We start from the raw sequence: 21634 nt of genomic DNA on the forward strand, positions 1-21634 counted from the left end.
TAATTAGAGCAGTCAAAGGAAGCCTCATTGATCAGGTGATGTTTGAGCAAAGCTTGAAAGAGGTAAAAGGATTAGCTGAGCAGCTATCTGAGAGAAGAAGAGAACTCGAAAGACTGGAAATGACCATTGCAAAAGCCTGAAGGTGGAAACAAGTCCAAATTGCTTGAAGAATAGCAACAAAGCAAGTGTGGCAGGAGAAGCAAGCCTGAGGGATGTAAAAGGGTGGGTGAGGTCATAGAGGAAAACAGGGGCTGGATCACAGAGGACCTTGTACATCATTATCATGTCACCAGCTTTTTTTCTGTATGACATGGGAAGTCATTGGAAGGTTTTGATCTAGTTTGTGCTATAAAAGATCCACCCTGGCTGTCATTTGAGAATACATGACAGAATGTAAGGAAGAGGCAGGGAGACCATGGCAGTCTTCCAGATGAGCAATTGGGGTGACTTTGAACAGGTGTTAATGTGGAGGGCTGAGAAATGGCCAAATACTGGATGTGTCATATTTCACTGAAGCCAACATGCCTCTGTTTGTGGGCCACATCCCTAATTTGGATATATTATTATAAAAGGTGACATAATCTCTATCTTGGTATTGAGGAACTATGGTATTTCAAAGTTGAACTAAAGGGTTTGCTGGCGGAACAGAAGTGAGGGTGAGAGATAGGATGACTCAAGGACGCCTTCAGAGTTTGACATCTGAGCAACCGAGGATGGAGCTGCCCTCAGCTGGGATGGGGAAGGGCTGGGAGGAACCAATCAGAAAGAGTGGGTGAGGCTTAGGCCAGAGTACAGTTTAAGACATGTTAAGTTTCCATGTCTATTAAAAATATAAGTGAACAGGCCAGGCGCGGTGGCTCACGCCTGTAATCTCAATGCTTTGGGAGGCTGAGGCAGGAGGATCACGAGGTCAGGAGATCAAGACCATCCTGGCTAACACGGTGAAACCCCATCTCTACTAAAAACACAAAAAATTAGTTGGGTATGGTGGCAAGTGCCTGTAGTCCCAGCTACTCGGGAAATGAGGCAGGAGAATGGTGTGAACCTGGGAGGCGGAGCTTGCAGTGAGCCAATATCACACCACTGCACTCCAGCCTGGGCAACAGAGCGAGACTCCATCTCAAAAAATATATATATATAAAATATTTAATTTTATATTATAAAATATATATTATATTTATATATTTTATTATATATATTATATTTATATATTATAAAATATATATTATATTTATATATTTTATAAAATATATATTATATTTATATATTTTATAAAATATATATTATATTTATATATTTTATAAAATATATATTATATTTATATATTTTATAAAATATATATTATATTTATATATTTTATAAAATATATATTATATTTATATATTTTATAAAATATATATTATATTTATATATTTTATAAAATATATATTATATTTATATATTTTATAAAATATATATTATATTTATATATTTTATAAAATATATATTATATTTATATATTTTATAAAATATATATTATATTTATATATTTTATAAAATATATATTATATTTATATATTTTATAAAATATATATTATATTTATATATTTTATAAAATATATATTATATTTATATATTTTATAAAATTTATATTATATTTATATATTTTATAAAATTTATATTATATTCATTTTTTTATAAAATATATATTATATTTAATAAAATATATATTATATTTATATATTTTATAAAATATATATTATATATTATATTATATATGTGTTATATATAATATATAATATGTATAATATATATAATATAATAAATATATATATATGAGTGAAGAAGCCCTATAGGTACTTGAATATGGGAGTTCAGGAGAGAAGTTTGGGACAGAGATATAAATTTGAGAGTCATAAGATGTAAATAATAATTGACACTCAAATACTGAATGAGATCACCAAGGGAAGGAATTTAGATAAAGAAAAGAGAATGTGGTGTGGAGCCCTGGGTCTTCCCGTGTAAGAGGTCTGAGAGGAAAAAAGAAACCAGCGAAGGAGACAGAGCAGAAGGAACCAGTGAGATAAGATAAAATAACACAAATAATTGAAAATGGCCAAGAGTTCTGGGCTGATTTGGAGAGAAGTAAAAGACAACCTACTTACAAGCTTCTGAAATAAATATCATAAAAATGGCTCCTATCTATGCTCAGTTAATGACTGAGCAGCCAGAATGGGGTTAATGTGGAAATGACCATAACAAAGAGATGGTAAAGAGTGGAAAGAATTTAAGATAAAAAGATAAGGGTAGCAGGGTGCAGTGGCTCATGCCTGTAACTCCAGTGTTTTAAGAGGCTGAGGTAGAAGGATTGCTTGAGGCCAGGAGTTTGAGGCCAGCTTGGGCAACATAGCAAGATCCTGTCTCTACAAAAAAAAATACAAAATATTAGCCAGATCTTCTGGTGTGTGCCTGTAGTCCCAGCTACTTGGGCAGCTGATGCTGGAGTATCACTTGAGCCCAGGAGTTAGAGGCTGCAGCGAGCTGTGATTGCCACTGCACTCTATCCAGCCTGGGTGACAGAGTAAGACCCTGTCTCAAAAATAATAATAATAATAATAATTAAAGATAAGGGAATCATATAAATGATTGTACTATTTATTTGTATATGTAATGTGTTTCTTTACTAGCTGCCTTGTTCTAGGAAATAGTTGAAGTGGTTTGTGAGAAATTGGCTTGCTTGCATCAGATATTTTCAACTTTCCAAAGCATTTTACCTTCCATTCAAATGTATTCCCTATCGCCCATTCGGCACTTTCTGTCCCACATTCATTCATTCATTCCTTTGTGCCACCAATACTTATTCACAGCACAGTAAGCCAGTGTTCCTGGTGGGGTGTCCTGGGCCAAGTTGAAGACACATGGTTCCAACCCGCTTTTCAAGCTTGAAGCCAACCCTGGATACAAGACTAAGTATTTCACAACTAATTTGTCAGGCACTCACGAACCCTATTTTTAAATCTGAAAAAAGCAAACACACAATGGACAGGTAGCCAGGCTAGCAGACTCCAAAACCTCCCATGCTAAATCAGGGTCCACACTGCCACTAACTCACTTCTCCTTTCAGAGGTAGGCAGGGAAAGTAGGAAGTCACCTAACAGTAATGACAACCAATGTGCGCAATGCCTTTCAGGTTGAAACTCCATGTTCTCATCTTGCCTTTACGTTAAACAATACAGCAGTGTTAGTGGGTGAGCACAGCTATACCCTCAGTCTTGGATGAGGAAGCAGAGGCTCTAGGGAGGTGAGGTGGCTTCCCCAGGGAATAGCCAGAAGGCGGCTCAGCTGGAACTCAAGCCCAGGTCTCCAAATCTTTATAGCCAGCAGTGGGTTGGGTGCTTGGGGGAAGCTCCAAACGGATAAACGGTAAAAGGCCTGACACGAAAATAAGAGCAACTATCACGAGAGAAAGCAGGCAATTGAGGGGGCCAGGAAACAGCTGGAAGGAGACAAGTCTCAGAGCAGTTCCAGAGAGCAGGCACTTGGGGACAGATAGGGAGGAGCATAGCAAGTCCCTAAGGGGGTTCGGCGGGGAGCCCAAACCATGTACTGCTGCCAAGAGAGGGGTCGAGGGAGCTTCTCAGTTTACAGGGGACAGCAGAAAGAACCCAAGAGACCTGGATACTAGGCTGGCCAAACTTCTCGGCTTACCCAGGACTGAAGTGGTTGCTGGGATAAGGAACTTTCCATCTTAAAACCAGCAAAGCCCCAGCCAAGCCAGGATGAGTTGATCACGCTAGTTAGAATTCCAGCCCTGTCACTTCCTAGCTATGTAAACCCTGGGCAAACTACCTCCCCTCTTCTGATCCTAATCACCACTAAATTAGGGGTAACAATGTGACCCTGGCAGGTTGATCATGAGATCAAGTGAAATAAGTGAAAAAAACTCTAACATAACCATCTGGCACTTGGAAGGCATTCAATACATGGCAGACATTATTATTACTACAAAGTTATTAAAATGAGATTTTCAACTGTACTTTTCTCACCATTCTTGAAGTTGAAATGCAGTCTTCGGCATTCTCCCAGAAATGATTCTCAGGAGTTGGGTTTGCAGCCAGCTGTTATGGATCTTCATATACACCAGAAACTTTGAGAAGCTGAGGCAACACTGTACAAGGATTAAGTGAAAACCCAGCTGTGAGCTCCTGGGTCCTGTTGCTACTTCTTGGAAGTTTCTATAACTTGTGAGATTGACATATCCTAGATAAACTTGGCTGCTGTATTAGTGTGTGCATCACACCAGGTTTACCCTGAGAGTAACAGTGAAGCCTTTCCTCGTGACCTCCCAGACACCAGGCACTAGGGCTCTTAACCTTCCTTGTTTATCCCAGACTATGCCCACGCGCATTGCCCACCCAGCCATCCCCATCACATTCCCCAAGGGGGCTGAAAGGAGTCATTGGCTAATCTGGTAACATCACAACAACTGACCCCAGCATACAAAATCTAAGTATCCCCTCTATGAACATCATTTTAATTTCCAGGAGTACTTGATGCATTTATCACAGCTCTATTATAAGCAGAAAATTCAGGCTCATGCCCTCTCTTGCTCTCTCTTGCTCTCTCTCTCTCTCTCTTTCTGTAAAAGTCCTTACTTTGAGACTCTGCATTATACTGTAAGCTATTTGCTCTTTGAGCATCAACTGTCATTGTAGTTATTACACTGTAGTGTCATAATCTGTCTATGTGTCCTGAACTCAACAGAACTCTTGAAAGACAAAAACCATGTGTCATCCATGGAAACAATACAGTATAGCTATTAAGAATACCACGTCCCAACTGTTAATGGGTACAGGTTTATTTTGGGGGGATGAGACATTTTATGAGACATGTTCTAAAACTGACTGTGATGTTTGCTCATCTCTGTCAAATATACTAAAAACCATTGAATTATACACTATAAATAGGCAAATTATGGAGTACATGACTTATAACTCAGTAAAGCTGTTTTGAAAAAGAAAAAGGATGCTACTGCCTCCCTTTAAATTCTGGCTTCACTACTTACTGTAGCAAGTTACATAATTTCTCTGTGCCTCAGTTTCTTCATCTGTAAACTGGGTTAAAGCAATACCTACCTCAAAGGGATATTAAGAGGAATTAAATCAGCAATTATTTTTAAAGTCATTACAACAGTTTCTGGAACATATAGAGCAGTATGCAAGGATAGTTATTTATTTTTCACCTCTATTCTCAGAACATGGTTTAGTGCCTGACACATAGTGAGTACATGATAAAGATTTTTAAAACGTATAACCCAGTAAGTACCTACAGGAACTCAAATATGGGGCACGTTAGTTGCTATGCCTTATTCAATAGAAAGAGGACTGAACTAAGTTTCCAAATGACTTGGGTTTGAGGCTGGGTACAGTGGCTCACACCTGTAATCCCAGCATTTTAGGAGGCCAAGGAAGGCAGATCATTTGAGGTCAGGAGTTCTAGGTCAGCCTGGCCAACATAGCAAAACTCCGTCTCTACTAAAAATACAGAAATTAGCCAGGCATGGTGCCTGTAATCCCAGCTACTCAGAAGGCTGAGGCAGGAGAATTACTTGAACCCGGGAGACGGAGGTTGCAAGATCATACCACTGCACTCCAACCTGGGTGGCAGAGCAAGACTCCATCAATACATACATATATATATATACATACATACGTACATACATACATGACTTGGGTTTGAGTTCTGATCACCACCTTAGAGCAGGCTGACTTGAAAAAACCACTTTCCCATTTACCCTGAGACTCTGCATCCTCATCTACCGAAACTGACAATTTTGCTTCTACTGAACTCAAAGGGTAGTTTCAAAGAAGAAATGAATCAATGTATATGAAAGCTCTTTTAAAACCATCATGTGCAAATAAAAGTTCCTCCAAGAAATTAGTCTTGTCCTAAAGATGGCCCAGGTTGCCCTCTTACCCTAAAAGTCTCCTTATTCACTCCCAGCCCGCCTCACTCATTCATCATTGCAGGAAAATGTGCCAAAGATCAAAAACAGGTGAGATCTGACCCCAGGGAAAGAGCAAAGAAGTAACTGGACTTTAAGCACCAGCTGGTCCTGTTCTGCCCTGCCCTCGTAGAACTGTGAACAGCTAAGAAGTGCTGTTCCTTTAAACTTTGCCCCTTTGTGGCTCACAGATGAGTAGATTCAGGCAGCAGCTGTCAGCTCTGCAGGCAGCAGAGAATCTTTCCAGGGCAGCATTCCCAGCAGTGTCAGGGTGGCAGGATGAAATTAGGTGAGCCAAGCAACCTGAAAGTCCTCATTCAAAAGCCTCTACTGCCATCTACTGCCTCTCTGAAGAACTCATTGGCAAAAAGCCAAGAAAAGACTGCAATGGAGGTGGGGTAGAGAGGAGACTTAGCAATAGATTGAATTGTCTGGATCAATTAGTCCACCCTTCATTCTCCAGCTGGGGAAAATGAGACCTAAAGAGGTAAACAGGCTTGTCTGAAGTCACTCTGCTAGCCCACGGCAGCCCATCATCTCTTGGATACACATATTAGCTCTGCCCCACAACACACTGTTTCTGTCTGAATATATAAACTATCAATAAAGCTGGCTTAGAGCAAAGAGGTTTGTGTGGTTGTTGTTATTGAGACAGGGTCTCACTATGTTGACGAGGCTGGTCTTGAAATCCTGGCCTCAAGTGATCCTCCAGTATCAGCCTCCCAAAATGTTGGGATGACAGGCGTAAGCCACCACACCCAGCCAGAGGAAAGAGCTTCTGCCAGGTACCCTTTTCCTCGCCATTTTTGGTTCCACCTTCTCTGCTTTGCACCAACAGCCCCAGACTGGACCTGCTGTCTTATCCATCTAGAGCCCAGTGTCTCATACTGTCCAGCAGTCCCTTTCACGGAGAAAACATTGAGCCATTCACTTGAAAGCATTTGCTTTTTTTTTTTTTTTTTTTTAAAGAACATGAAGAATAGGACAAATACTGTTTAGTAGACACTCAACACCCCCATACTACAGAAAGGAAACTAAGGCTCAGGGACATCAAAGAATTGGCTCCTAATGTGCCTGACATTAGGATCACCTGGGTATCTTTTACAACCTCCAAAGCTCAGGCCACACCCAGACCTATTGAATCAGAATCTCTGGGTTAGAAAACAGGCATCAGTAGTGTTTGAAGCTCTCCCACACCCAGGTGATTCCAACGTTTAGGTAGGCTTGGGAACCACTGACTTATGTTCTCCTAATTAGTAGGTAAAATGGCAGAGACCCAAGTCTTTCAACTTCCAGGCCAGTGAAGAAAAGTGATGGTGATGTCCATATTTTAGTTGTTTGCATCACCCTTTAAAGATTTTTGCCACTTCCACACACTAACTATATTAATATGTTAAGTGACCCCGTTTTTTTACTTAAAGCAATGTATTTTTAAAAGAACACTGTTAATCTCGGGAATGGAAAAACAATCTCGTCACAAAACAAAAATCAACCTTTAAAGACATACACTAAAACCCAAAAGTTAAAACGAAAATGTACATCCATGTAGGAAATAAAGTTATCTCACTTTGTAATTTGGGGGAGCCATTGCAAAGAAAGCTACCCTCTCTGCTCCTGATTAGACTGAAAGAAATGTGGCAAAAACACATTTTGGGGCAGAGAGTATCTGTGTTCACTCCGCGCTTCTCCATGTGTACGCACCATTTTCTCTCTCTGTCATTCTGTCTGTCTCCAGCCTCGCTACTAAGCTCAGGAGGAACTCCCATCAGCTTTCCCTGTGTTGTAAGACCTGAGCCCAGGACTGCGGGTTCTGGCCAAATTGTAATTGTGACAGCATCCTGCCCAGGACTTACCCGACAGCGGAGAACTGTCACTCATTACTAAGAGCAACAGACGTTCTTTCAGCATTGTCCTGGCCCTCTCCTGATAGGCTGGTCCACGTGTTGGGGTGGAACCGTGGCACCACCAGCTCTTTGTGACCCCACCTGTGACTGCAGCCCAACTCCATGACCCCATTTCCGCTTCCTGCAGGTGAGTGTCATCACGCTGTTTGCTCAGAACACAGCTGTTTGGCAAGGGCATGCAGTAGATGTGGAGTCCGGGCCCCAACTGCTCTGAGCAGTGTCTTTTTTAATGCCATGGACCCACTGGTGGCTGACTGGGGCTGTCTTCATTGACAAAAAAAAAAAGTTAGTTAACAATTACTCCTGAAAACATCATTTGTGCCTGTTTTAAAATTATATGGTAATACATCTTTTGAACAATCATTTGAAAGAAAGCTGGTTATTCCATTTTTTTCCCAATCACTTAGAATCATCACCTTTACTCCTTTAAGAGAAAGAACTTTTTAAAACTGATTACCACATTAATATATGGTCAATTTAGATATTTAAGTAAAAGAAGAAAAGCAGTAAGAAAAAAATTGAAAGCACTTGTAGTCCCACCACCTATAGAAGACCACTGTTAACCGTATGTGATCATTCTTGTCTCTTTATTGTGTACTTTGTGTATTTTTATACAAATTAAGTTCATACAAAACATACTACTTGTATCGTTTGTCTAACATAACAACATATTACTATCATCTTTCTATCATTCAATGTTCCTATATGACATCATTTATAAGGAATGTAGAATATTGTTTTCAAATGACTAAGATGAAGAGAGTGAACAAATTAATGGATCAAGGACCCTAAACGTTAGATATTATAATGCCCATTTTAAAGATGTGAAAATGAAGGTAAGTGAGCAGCCAGTTAACCATAGAACAGAGATGCCCACCAGGTCTGCGTATTTTCAGGCCTAAACTCCTTCTCCCATACCCGTGTTTCCTCCGCATGCCTTGTCATAAGACTCAGCTTGGAAATCTTCATTATCGACATGTAATACATTTTATTATAAACTGAATTCCAATTGAGAACCTACAAAGAGCTACCTGAGGTTAGATCATGATTCAGAAGAAACAAGTTAACAAGACTGTGCCTCTGATGGAGACCAAACATGGTCAGATATGGTTTCTCACAACCTTACATGTCAAGGGGAAAGAACTCCAGACTAGATGTCAGGAGATCCGGGTTGTATTCTCACCTCCTCCAGTCACCAGCCAAAAAGTCATGGCCACATCATTCAATTTATCTAGGCCTCAGTTTTCTAATCTATATATTGGGATAACACAACCTTCCCTGTCAAGCTGAATATATTCTAAATAGCAAAGGAAATAATGAAGCAATATACAAACATAAGAGACCTTTATGAATCCTACTACGGATCCATCAGCGGTGAATTTTCCAGCCCTCTAATACACATCAAAGAATTGTAAACAGAGAAGGAAACTCTGAGCCCAACTAATTTTAGAGACAGAGAGACTGACTTCCTGAGAAGGTAGGCAGCTTGCCCAAAGATTCAGAGTGAGTTAGGAACCCAGCTAACACTAGAAGCCAGTGTCTGGATTCACACAGGAATATTCCTTTTATAAGACCACCTTTACGGTGATAAATGTCTCAGACGCGTTCACATAAACACGTTGACAGCAATTCAGTTTAGTTCCGTTTATTTCAGTTAAGTAAAGATAAGCTGAGCGTTTGTTTGCCACGTACAATGACCTCTTCAGTCAAGGAATTCCAGCTCTTGTTTTTGTCTTAACTTCTTTCAACTTTGAGAGTTTCTTTGCATGTTCCTTACCTAACAAGACCAGCCTGAAAAGAGTAGAAAAAAACATAAAGAAACTTAGAGTCTGAATTTTCCACATGCCGGGAGCTCTCACACCCAATTCCAGATACAGCACTCTCCTGAATATGACCTGAAGTGGTTTCCTCAATTGATCACATCCCAGGAATTTGGAGAGCTTCCAGGGCAGGGAAAATTAGTTACAGAGTCACAGAGCGGTGCGGCCTGTCACATGAAAGTCACTTCCAGCTTGGAACGGATTGCACATTCCTGCCTTCTGAGTGGTGTTTCAGATGACTGGGATCTGGCCTGTCTGCGGACAGGCCCCAAAGCAGCAGAAGGAAGCCAGGGGGCAGGGGCATTCCAACACCGTGCCCGAGACCCGCAGTCACAGGAAAGGAGAACTTCCTAAGGCTCCTCCAAGCCTTGCCTCAACTTAATGGTGTTTGAGCAAAAACATCAAGTTTCCATTTACCTCCATTTTGAAACACTGAAAGCATTTGTCATTAAATAGCATGATGACTCTCCTGCCTCAACTCAGAGCTTTGTCAAACAGTTCACATGGCATAAACAAGGATGACGGGGTTTCCTACACATATATCAGAACTTCTAAATGCTTCTTATATGCCAAGTACCATTATATACCATGCCTTGACTCATCTATTCCTTACAGACAACCTCAGGAGAGAGGTGCTCTATATCACTACCACAGCCAAGGAACCTGGGGCTCAGGATGGTTAAGTAACTTGTACAAGGTCAAAAACTGGCAAATGACAATGCACGAACTTAACACAGATCTGTCTGACTCCAAATCCCAGGTCTACACTGGCTGGATAAATATGAGGCAGAGGCCACATGTAGTAGCTCACGCCTGCAATCCCAGCACCTTGGAAGGCCGAGGCGAGTGGCTAACCTGAGGTCAGGAGTTCAAGATTAGCTTGGCCAACGTGGTGAAACCCCATCTCTACAAAAAATACAAAAATTAGCTGAACGTGGTGCTGCATGCCTGTAATCCCAGCTACTTGGGAGACTGAGACAGGAGAATTGCTTGAACCCAGGAGGCGGAGGTTGCAGTGAGCCATTGCACTCCAGCCTGGGCAACAGGAGCGTCACTCCATCTCATTAAAAAAATATGTATATATGAGGCAGAATGACCTTCAAATAATACATAAGGGTTTCCTAAGAGTCTGGCCTCTGTTTTGTTGATTGCAAGGCCCTGTCATATTTCCAAGCCACCTATTGCCAGGTTTCACAGCTTTAATGGTTTGAAAAGTCTTCCTTATGTCAAAATGTTTCATCAGGCTTCGTTCCCGCCCTCTGCGCCCCACAGTCCTCTTCCTTCCCAAACTCTCCTCTGAGAAGTCTGTCTCAGCCCCCATTCCCATGAAATACATCTGCTGACATCACAAAGGGATTCTTGTCTAACTTCCATCTCTCTAATTGAAGTTTAAGCAAAATGTTTCTTGACCTAATCCAAGTAAAAGAGCATGGTTGTCCTCTATTTCATGTTATTCTCACAGTTACAATATGTGCTTACATCTGCTGGTGCAAAATATGATTAACTTTTTTTTCTAAAACCCTAGGGCTAGGAGGAGCTTGGAAATTCTATCTTTTACTTCCCCTTGCCTTCAGACGGATCCCTGTATGTCAACAAAGCATGAAAACACCCTGTGAAATCCATTAGTAGCCTCACTTTATATACTAGGAAATCGAGGCAGGGTGACGGATCTGAAGTCCCTCAAGCAGATTGTGGCTAGAGCAAGAAGGGAAGCATGGACCTGGGTCTCTCAGAGGAATCCCTGTCTTCCCATACAGCCTTTTTCCATAGCATCTATGGAATGGTAGCTAACTGTAAGCTACCGACCCTATAAAGGTCCATGGACATATGAGAACATTATCTTCTTCCAGGCATTCAGTTTCATTTATCCAACATTTCCTGCACTATCCTAAAGATACAGAGGCAGGTAGATTAATTCACTATGCCCTAGAAGTCCTGGTCAAGGTCTCAGAATCAAGAACTACCTCTATAACAGACAGACATTGAGCACCCTCTGTAGGCAAGGCAGAGTCTTACAAGCTGGCCCCAATGATTGTCTGCATCTGCCTGGTCCACATACTCCCTGGACGTCTGTGTGACAGGCTCTGCAGAAGACAAGCATAAAGCAAGCCTGAGGGTGAGTCCCAGCCCAGCTCTGCCACTCACCAGCGGTGTGACCATGGGAAAGTTACCTCCATGGATTGGACCTGGGCTTTCTCATCTTTAAGTTGGTGTTAATAACAAGTTGGGGTTAAATGCCGTGCCCCACTCAATACCTATGTCCACATCTTAATCCTTAGGACCTCTGAATGTGACCATATTTGATAAAAAGGTCTTGGCAGATGTAATTATGTAAAGGTTCTTGAGATGAGATCATCCTATATTATCCAGGTGGTCTCTAAATCCACTGACAAATGTCCTTATGACCGCAGAAAGAGAGACACCGGGAGAAGAAGAAAAGTCCACGCAAAGAAAGATGAAGGTAGAGGTAGGAGTTATCCAGCCACAAGCCACAGAATGCCTGGAACCTCCCTGAGCTGAAAGAGGCTAAGACAAAGTCCCCTCTAGAGCCATCAGAGTGAGTGTGGCCCTGCCAGCACCTTGAGTTTGTACTCTGGCCTCCAGGACTCTAAGCAAAAAAATTTCTGGGGGATTTTTTAAGCCATGAAGGTTTGTGGTCATTTGTTAAAACAGCCCTAGGAAACTAGTATCCACCTATTTCATGGTATGTTAAGCATGGAACCTATTCCAGAGTAAGTACTTCATCATATTATTGGTGTTATTCTTGCCCTTGCCATGCTCCAATTTAACTTAAGACCCTTTTTATTCTGCCGATACGTCCTGGAGACCACCCACCCATCCAAAGCTCCACAATCAAGGTTTTAGTATTTTGATTTGGAGTTGTCTATTTGTTAGGAGGAGGGGATGCACATACCTATTTCCTATTTTTCAAAATAATAGCCCCAAATTTTGATTCAAATGAAGCTGGATAGACCCTGAAGGGTGTATTTGTTAAAAATTTCACAGCTCATTCTGATACAAAACTGGTACTGATATTCAACCAATGCACGCTGACCAGCATCCTCTCTGATTTGTCTGGGACTGGGTCCTTTGGTGAAATATTTGCCCTCTCTCTGCACACCAGCACTGCTCTCCCGTCACCACTGACCTGGGGAAAATCAGCCAAGCTGACTGGTAGGCCCAGAACACAAAGCTGGGGAAAAAGCTAGTCCAGAGGGCTTCAAATGTGTTGGGGAAGCCAGGTTTGCATGAACATGTCCCGGGGAACGGAACAGGCATGGCAGCAGGGAATGACAGGAAGGACCCGGGCACAGGCCCCTGGTGGCCCAAACTCCTCCATACAGGACTGTTCTTTTTATCTGTTGTATCAACTGGGAATATGCATACAATTCTTTTTAGAAAAAAAGTTTTAAAGCATTCTGATGATTTTTTTAAAAATTAAAAATTAAAAACTGATAAGACATGCTTATTTTCTAGGCAAGAAACTGAATTCCAAAGAGATTAAGTGACATGCCCAGGATCACACAGTGAGGAACTGATGGCCAAGACCAGAATCTTGAACTCTGGGTCTTATCCAGGGCCCGTCAGCTCCACCAGTAGCAGCCGCGGCTACCAGCCCCACCGCTGAGGCCTCAAAGCACTGATCTCTCAGGCTCCAGTGCCTCTCTCTAGGTGCAGTAGCCCCCACATCCCTCAGAAGGTCCATGCCTGGCAGGGAAGAGGATGCTTGGGCAATGCTGTCAGCCTCTCCTTTCGGAATGGCCTTGGTCTTGGTCTTGGTCTGCACCAAGGCAGCCCAGTTTCTAGGCCATTGCTGCCAGAGGTGGTGTCATTGCTTGGGAAATCTTCCTGCTGATCAGAACTTCCTCTCCACTGTACCTTTTCCCCTCCTTAGAGCCAACATCCAGGCCTTATCTCAGATGAGGAAATGTTTAGGGCACAGGACCGTTGAGATATTTCTCAGAACACAAATTACGAGGCACATGTTTTCACAGAGAAGAAAATAAAGAGAAGACACACAGTGATCACCATGCTGGTTCTGAGAACAAGCCCTTATCTGCTCTGACCCAGCTCTGGACTCACAGGCTGGTGTCAGCCTCACAACTGGTCAATGAGGCAGCCAGGAAAAGTCCAAAGCTTTACGTGGGGAAGTCCATCGCCCAAAGGCAAAGGTGCAAAAAAATAAACACTTAAGAGAGAGATGCAGCCTCAAAGCCCTGGGCTGTACCAGGCCGACATACCACAGCAAAAAGCCAATGAAGTCCTACAAAATGTGAGCACCTCGCCAAGCTGCTAGCATGGAGGGATTGCACATTAAAACTCTGGTCACGGTACAAATGTCTGTGCAGGGTCTTCCCGCCAGGAAACCCCAATGCGGTGAGGAGGATACTATGCATGTTTAAAAAACTAAGCAGCCATAAGATTACAGTAATCATTCCAAGCAGGACAAAAAGAAAGAAAAGATGAGGTGATACAAAGTACTACATGGTCAATGAATGACCAGATAAATGATGGAATCAATAATTACTGGAAGGGTTCAGAGGGAAAAGTTCAGGTAGGAAGGACTAGCTTGGCTTAATAATATCTATCATTCATTAAATACCTACTATCTGCCAGAATTTGAGAATTTTTCTTTCAACGACTTCACAAGGTCTGTGGAAGTATCGCCACTTCACCAAGGGGAAGGCTGAAATGTGGAGAAGCCAGGTGACCTCCCACAGCAACTCAGCTGTAGGAACCAGGTGAGTTCTGTCTCATTCTCCTGAACAATTACCTGAGTTTCCTTAGCCATAGAGGTCCTGAGAAATTGTGTGAGTTTCCTTAGCAATAGAGGACAAGGAGAGCTTGGATAAAGCCAAAAGGAAGGAGAGGGATCATTGCAGGCAGGTGAAAGGAGCAGCTGAAATCACAGAGGCAGTAAAGTCAAAAGCACATGTGTGGCTGCTAACAGAGATGAATTTAGCTAGGGTGGAGGTTTCTGGAATGGACAGAACTTATTGAGTACTTACTATGCTAAGCAAAGTTCTAAGAACTTTATATAGATAATCTCATTTAACCCTCATAATAACCCTGTGAGGTATGGAGTATTATTATTCCCAAACTAGGGATAAGGAACTCAAGGCATAGAGAGGTTAAGTAACTTGCCCAAGATCACACAGCTGATAGGCAGCAGAGGTAAGACTTGAACATAGTCAGGATTGAAAGTCCATGCCCTTAATCACTACAATGTACTTGAAGGAGTTTGTCATAGAAAGCTGGAAAAGCTGGATTCCCTGAGGGGTTGCCTCGAATGCCAAGTGTTTGCACTTAATCTTTCTGCAGAAAAAAAAAAAAGAATTATAATGAAATAACTGTTTCTATATAAACAAAGCAAAGCAAGAGCAGAGAAGCTCTCAAGACAAAGTCCAGCCAAATAAAGGGCTGCAGCCTCCTCACCCCTTGGGGTTCTTTGCATGTTTCACGTCCACGGCAATCACATGATCAAAGCAGAAATGTTCTTTTAGCTGTGGTGAGAAAGGTGGACTGGAAGAAGGGAAGAACAGTTGGACACTAGTGCCAGAGGCAAAGCAGGAAGTGACGGAGGCATGCAGTCTGTGGGAGCTGCAGGAAGGCTGGAACAGTGGAGGTGGATGGGAGAGCAATGGAGAAGGAAGGGTCAAAAGGCTTTGATGAACCATTAGAGAAAAGTAGTCATTACTAGTTGTGGCTTAGGTTAACCTACCATGAACCCATTTTCTGACCCAAGAACTGGGCTGACAGGTCCCCATAAGAGTGAGGCAGAATGTCTGAAGCTATCTCTGCTCCAGAAAGCCAAAGACAGTCTGTCTTTGTGTTTGTGCCTGTCACCTCCTGCATGCTTCTGGGAAAGGAGTTCCTTTGTCCAAGGAGCCCTCCAGGGGAAGGCCTGTCCAGATACTTAGAACCAGGGGAAAGACAGGACACCAGGAGAGGCACAGATCCTCCCAGAGATCAGCCTTAAGAGCCCCCAGATTCTCCTATGTAGAAATCTACATGAGATTCCCCTGGCATTTATGGAGGGCATTTCCTATTATAAGGAGATTTCATATATATTACCATCCTTGATTCCATTCACCTCTTCCAAGAAAAAACAGAGCCATGGGGGTGTGGGGCAAAGAATGAGCATGTGTTAGAGGCCGACTCTCTTCCAGGTAGCATCCTCTGTACTCTCCCGCAGCTGTTTTAGATCATCCTCACACTCTGTGGGACATGCTTTTACTCCCCCCACATTAAAAATGAGGACTTGAGCTCCAGTGTGATGAAATGACTTCTCATGATCATACAACCGAGAAGGAATAGGCTCAAGATGGACACTGCCTTTGCCTTTCCCCTGGGACAGGAAGGCAGACCTAACCTCACCATCTCACAGGTAAGGAAATATTCAAGGCCCCAAAACACCATGCAGATCAATGCCAGAGCGAGACTAAAATCCAGAGCTCACAATTTCTAGTCCTGTGTTCATTTTGCATTTCGTTATGTTATTTGAGCACATTTGTGTTTTGGCAAGTTCAGCTCCTTAAGGAAAGGGTCCAGGTCTTTACATCTTGACATCCCCACAGTGGCCAACACCATGGATGGCCTCTGAAGACATGAAGCATGTATCGCTGATTTGTGGAATGAACCAATTGCTATAACTCATCTCTTTGGTGCCAGCGTCTGACTTCTTCAATTCATTCTTCATGCCACTTCTAGAAGTATGGTGCTAAAGCGTTTCTCCTGTTATTTGACAAATGCAATCCTTTTCCACCTTAAGGCTCAGCTCCAATGCCATCCTCCCTATGAAGCCTTCTTCAATCTCACCATGATAATGCCCTGTCTCTGCCATTCCCACACTGCTTGGCTAGTCCCTCTGCTACACAGTCATGGGCAGCTCCTCCATGACATCATACATTCCTTGAGGAACTGTCAGTTATCTCTGTACTCTGAATAAACGTTGATGAGCAAACACATAAAGGAATGCATGAATGGGTGGATGGACTCCTTAATAAATAAAGACATAGAGAAATGACAAGGTGGAGAGGTGAAATATTGGGACTCAGTAGCTAAAAGAAGTGGACTTTATGTCAGAGCATCCAACCCTACACAGAGCTTTACTCCTGACTTGCTGTGGGATCCAGTTAAAGTCACCTTCCCTCTCTTGGCCTCTTTTTGCTTGTATTTTAAAAGAAAGAGTTAGACTAGAATTGCTGCAACTCCCCATTCTCTAATTCTGTGAATGAAAAGTTCATCCTTGGACAAACCCCATTAACGGATGTTTTGTATCTCCTCCCTTGAAAACAACAATTATCCCTCAACCAGCATCTTATCTGAAGCAAACCTTCTCTGCCTCATCCCCACCAGAAGCTTTGCTATCTCTTAAGGGACCTCCTCAGGGTGTTTGTGAACAAAAGCGAGTGTCTTATCTGGTCACTCTCTCCTGCACTATCCTGCCCTTGGAAAACATGAATGGATTTGCAGAAAACATAGCCTCTGATAGTCTTTCTACCCCAGGAAAGGCTAGAAAGGCAGCCTCAGCTTTCTTGGAAAGACTGTGTAATTTCATGCTACTATCAGGGCTGACAAGGAGGCAACCCCTAGCCCTGGACCCTTCAGCTAAGTTCAACTCTAGGTCAAGTCAGGGGCCCCCAGCAGCTCAGGGGCACAGGATCCACAAGGAAGAAATTCCAGGATGTTGCCAGAAGCTAACAACAGTTCCCAGCTGTTCCCGGTCGCCTCTTGCCATTGAAGTAGTTTGGAGTGGGGGTCTTCACACAGACACAGCAGAAGGAGGGTCAAATGAATGACTGTGCCTCTGGGCCAGGGTGGAGGACAGGCCAGTGAGAACAGAAGTCTCTTTGTTATTGGCAGCTCCTGCACATGGCCCCCTAGACCCTTGACGGAGACCTTTCTCTCCCCCAAATCTTGGGGACCTTGACATCGGTGGTATTGATGCAGCTCTCCTCGTGTCATCATGGAAAAACTGCTGCTTGCAGCTTGCCTAGGGCCTGGAGCCTCGCTCTGCAATTCCTTTAGAGCACATGCTGTGAAACTCTTTTATTAAAAGGTAGTTCCAGAACTGATCTCCCTTGAGTGAAACAAAAACAACATCTACCTTAGAATTGATTTTGTGCAGAATGCCTGCTCCCGCCTCCCCACACACCCCACCCACCCTCATTCCCCCAACCCCACTCTTTGTCTGGCAAGCTCCTGCTCATCATTCAGGTCCCAGTTTTGATGTCCCCGCTCAGAAATGCCTCCCTTGCCCACCTTTCACAAACCAAATTATGACCCTCCTCTTAACCCATTCATCCATTTTGCCTGGTTTTTTTTTTCCTTCCTAGAACTCACTACAGCTTGTACTTGGGCATGTGTGTGTCTGTGCAATGATTATGTCCACAACTAGTACTTCAGTCTCCTGATGGTAGAGGCTATGTTTGTTTTTTCATCACCAAGAACACACATACTTGCCTAGTACACTGCAAATGATCAACAAATAGTTGTTTTTTTAAAAAAATGAATAGATACATGAATGAATGAATGAATGATTTAATATAGAAGAGTATTATCTTCAGAATCCTAGAAGAGATATTTTATATTTATTAAGAGTTATGAAGCCCTTAATACATGGGATCTTAACTGTTTCTTTATTTTTATGTAAAAAATATATATAAATGAAAATGAAGAAGATACTTGGTCCCCAAGGAGTTCACAGGCTACCAGGAGGGCCGGACATGTAATTTGTCAATTCCAAATGCTATGTTCTCATTAAATCCTCACTTGTGGGGTAAGCATTATGATTTGCATTTGACAAGGAAACATTAAGATGCTCAGAAACATTAAGTTCTTTGCTCAAACCACAGAGCTAGTGAGTGCCAGACCTAGAAGCCAGGTCTCCTGAATCCTGGGACAAAAGGTGTTCCACCAGCTGTCCTCCTGCCTTCTGGACTTGGCCTGTTTTTCAATTCTTGCATTTGAAAGCAGATAGGTCCAGAATTCTGGGAAAACACACTATTCACCAGGAGTGACTCTGGCAGGACCAGGAGGTGGTCTTGCTTCAGGAGTCTGACACCCTTCTCCCTGTTCCAAGCTACATACTAACTCATTCTGAGAAGGAAGCTTGGGCGACAGCTGCGAATGCCCATTCTCACCCCCACTGAGCTGATTTTCACATCTTTCCTGGGTCAAGGGATTTTAGAGGGCTTGAGCTGAAGAGGTTTCCTTTGAATGTCAGCAAGCATCTGAGGGGAGAATGTCGGCCATTAGCCAATGACTCCAGGTCTACTCTACTTGGTTATGTCAACACTCCAAAGAGAAGATAAGTTCTGGATGGATGCAGTGGCTCACGCTTATAATTCCAGCACTTTGGGAGGCTGAGGTGGGTGTGGGTGTTCAAGACCAGCCTGGGCAACATGACAAAACCCTGTCTCTACAAAACACACACACAAAAAAAATTAGCTGGGCACAGTGGTACATGCCTGTAGTCCCAGCTACTGGGGAGGCTGAGATGGGAGGATCACTTGAGCCTGGCAGGCAGAGGTTGGAGTGCACTCCGGCCTGGGTGATAGAGTAAGATCCTGTCTCAGAAAAAAAAAAAATGTTCTGACTTAGAAACTGCTCCCCCAAGAGCCAACCTGATGAGCACCTCTGAACAAGTTTTCTATACTGCAAAGCGCAAACCTTTGAACTCACAAAACCATGTTATTTGGGGCAAGTTACTCAAATTCTTTGAACCTTACCTTCCTAATCTGAAAAATAAATTCTTATGATACCTGTGAAGATTGAATTTGATGAATCATATACCACCTTGTATCATGTGATAGCTCTCACCATCATCCTCTGGTTTTTTAACCTTCATTTTCCTCCTCTATTTCTTACTCCATCTTTCTCTTGGTCCTTATCTCATTCTGTTATTTTTTGGACATTTCTCATATTGTGAAGGTCCTTTAGGTTCAGATCATCTCCTCTGGAGAGTAACTTCCCACCTCCCGGTGGTCAGCATGCAGGAGAGTCCAAAATAAAGCACAATTAGAATTTCCTGGAAGAGTTGAGAACAGGGAATTTTTAACTCATTCTTGACAATACAGTGGAAGGTTTCTGGTTTGAGGAACAAGCAAGGGCTCTCCGAGCATAGTGTTGGGGTGCCTCATCCACGTAGTGGATCTTGAGAGAGGAGTTGGGCCATGGAGCTGGGCAGAGGAAGATGAGACTCACAAAGTTTCACAGAGCCATCGTGGAAGCTCTAGATAGCACCCAGAATGCCCTCCCATGGCTACGGAAGGAGTTTAAGCACAAGAGTGAAATATCGCATCTGTGTTTGATGAAGATGAATCCCATGCTGGCCATGGGAAGGGTGGATAGGAGACAAGAGAAGCTAGAGACAAAGACACCAATTAGGAGGTTTTTAAAGTGAACCCTCACAACCATGGCAAGGCAGAGGGCCCAGACTAAGGCAAAAGACAATGAGGATAGAGATAAGGCAATGGATCAAGAGCCACACCTAAAACACCAACACCACACATGGGACTTGGCAATTGATTTATGCAGGAGGCAATAGAAAGAGCATAAAAATGCTCCTGAGGTTTCCAGCTCAGGAGGTGAGGTTTCCAGTGTCCCCTTTAAGAGAGATTTGGAATGCAAGAGACACGCCCACAACAGGAAGAAACAATGAATTTAGTTGGTGACATGTAGTGTTTGAGTTATTTATGGGACATCCAGGTGATGTCCAAAATGTGTGCAGCAAGTGGATCTGCAGTGGAACCGAGACAACTGGATTGGAGATAGAGTTTGGGGGCCATTTGGCATGAAGGTAATAAGATAATATATGAGTGAATAAGAACACCATCAGGATAGAGTCCTTACTTTAAAAAATAAAAGTAAAAAAGCTGAAACACTGGCATTTAGAGAAAGATAAGCCAGCCAAGGAAAGCAGGAAAGAATGGACAGAGAGAGGGGAGAAGAAATAGGAAAGACTGAGAGGGCCGAGTGAGGGTAAAAGGAGGAGAGAAAGCAGCCATATGGCAGTTATGCAAATTCATATGTTGAAATTCATAGAACTGTACACCAAAATAAGTCAAATTTTTGTACAATAGTTTTAAAAAATAAAATTAATAAAATACCAAAAGAAGTTCTTTATGAACCTACTTACCAGTGGAGGAAACCACTGTTAATACTTTGGCAGATTTCCTTCTAGTCTTTTCTATTATACACTTTTTGAAATGAAATTATATGTGCTATTAACAAGTACAAATGTCACCTTTCTCAATTTATATTAAATTGTTTTAAAATTCCATGTGTTAAATAAATAAAGTGGTACCAATACAGGAAAGGAAGGAAGGAAGGAAGGATGAAAGGAAGGAAGGAAGGAAGGAAGGAAGGAAGGAAGGAAGGAAAGAAGGATTGGAGGGAGGCAGGAGAGAGGGAGGGAGGGAAGGAAGGAGGAAGGGAGGGAAGAAGGAGGCAGGGAGGGAGGGAGGGAAGGAAGGAGAAAAGGATCATAGATATTGCTGAACCCAGCAGAAGGGAAAGATATGAGAAGAGGATACGGTTTCTTTCAAATTCATTTTAAATCTTACCTAAAGCTTGGACATATACATCCATTTAGAAAGCTCTTGCCCCATTTTTCAAAGAAGGAACACGAAAAAACTTCCTTATTTTTTTTGGAAAGGGAGGTGTGGCACTTCAAGCCACTGTCTAAAACTCTCTTACGTGTAGTAACATCTCCATCTGCAGGACATGAACGATATTACCGTAGAACTTAAGGAGGTTGTTCAACTTGGCAAACCTACAACCCCAATAAACATGGAGGTTTGAGGAGCCTCTCATTCCAGAACCATGTAGCAACATAACCCAGCAGTACCTTCACTCTGTCCCCTCTCCTGTTAAATACTCCGCTATCCCTGTAGCTATAAAGACTTAAATATTAAACATAC

At 42.5% G+C, this 21634-nt stretch overlaps 1 long non-coding RNA gene across 1 annotated transcript; it reads right to left on the reverse strand.

Moving 5' to 3' along the window:
* Positions 1-16156: 16156 nt before the first annotated feature.
* On the reverse strand, positions 16157-21361 carry LOC134739961 (uncharacterized). The gene is made up of 3 exons (XR_010127127.1): positions 21278-21361; positions 19533-19740; positions 16157-17790 (listed from the first exon to the last, which is right to left on the reverse strand). It is a non-coding gene; the product is annotated as an uncharacterized LOC134739961 (long non-coding RNA).
* Positions 21362-21634: the final 273 nt, after the last annotated feature.

The sequence above is a fragment of the Pongo pygmaeus genome, chromosome 7 (genome assembly GCF_028885625.2).
Source record: "Pongo pygmaeus isolate AG05252 chromosome 7, NHGRI_mPonPyg2-v2.0_pri, whole genome shotgun sequence".
Lineage (NCBI taxonomy): Eukaryota > Metazoa > Chordata > Mammalia > Primates > Hominidae > Pongo > Pongo pygmaeus.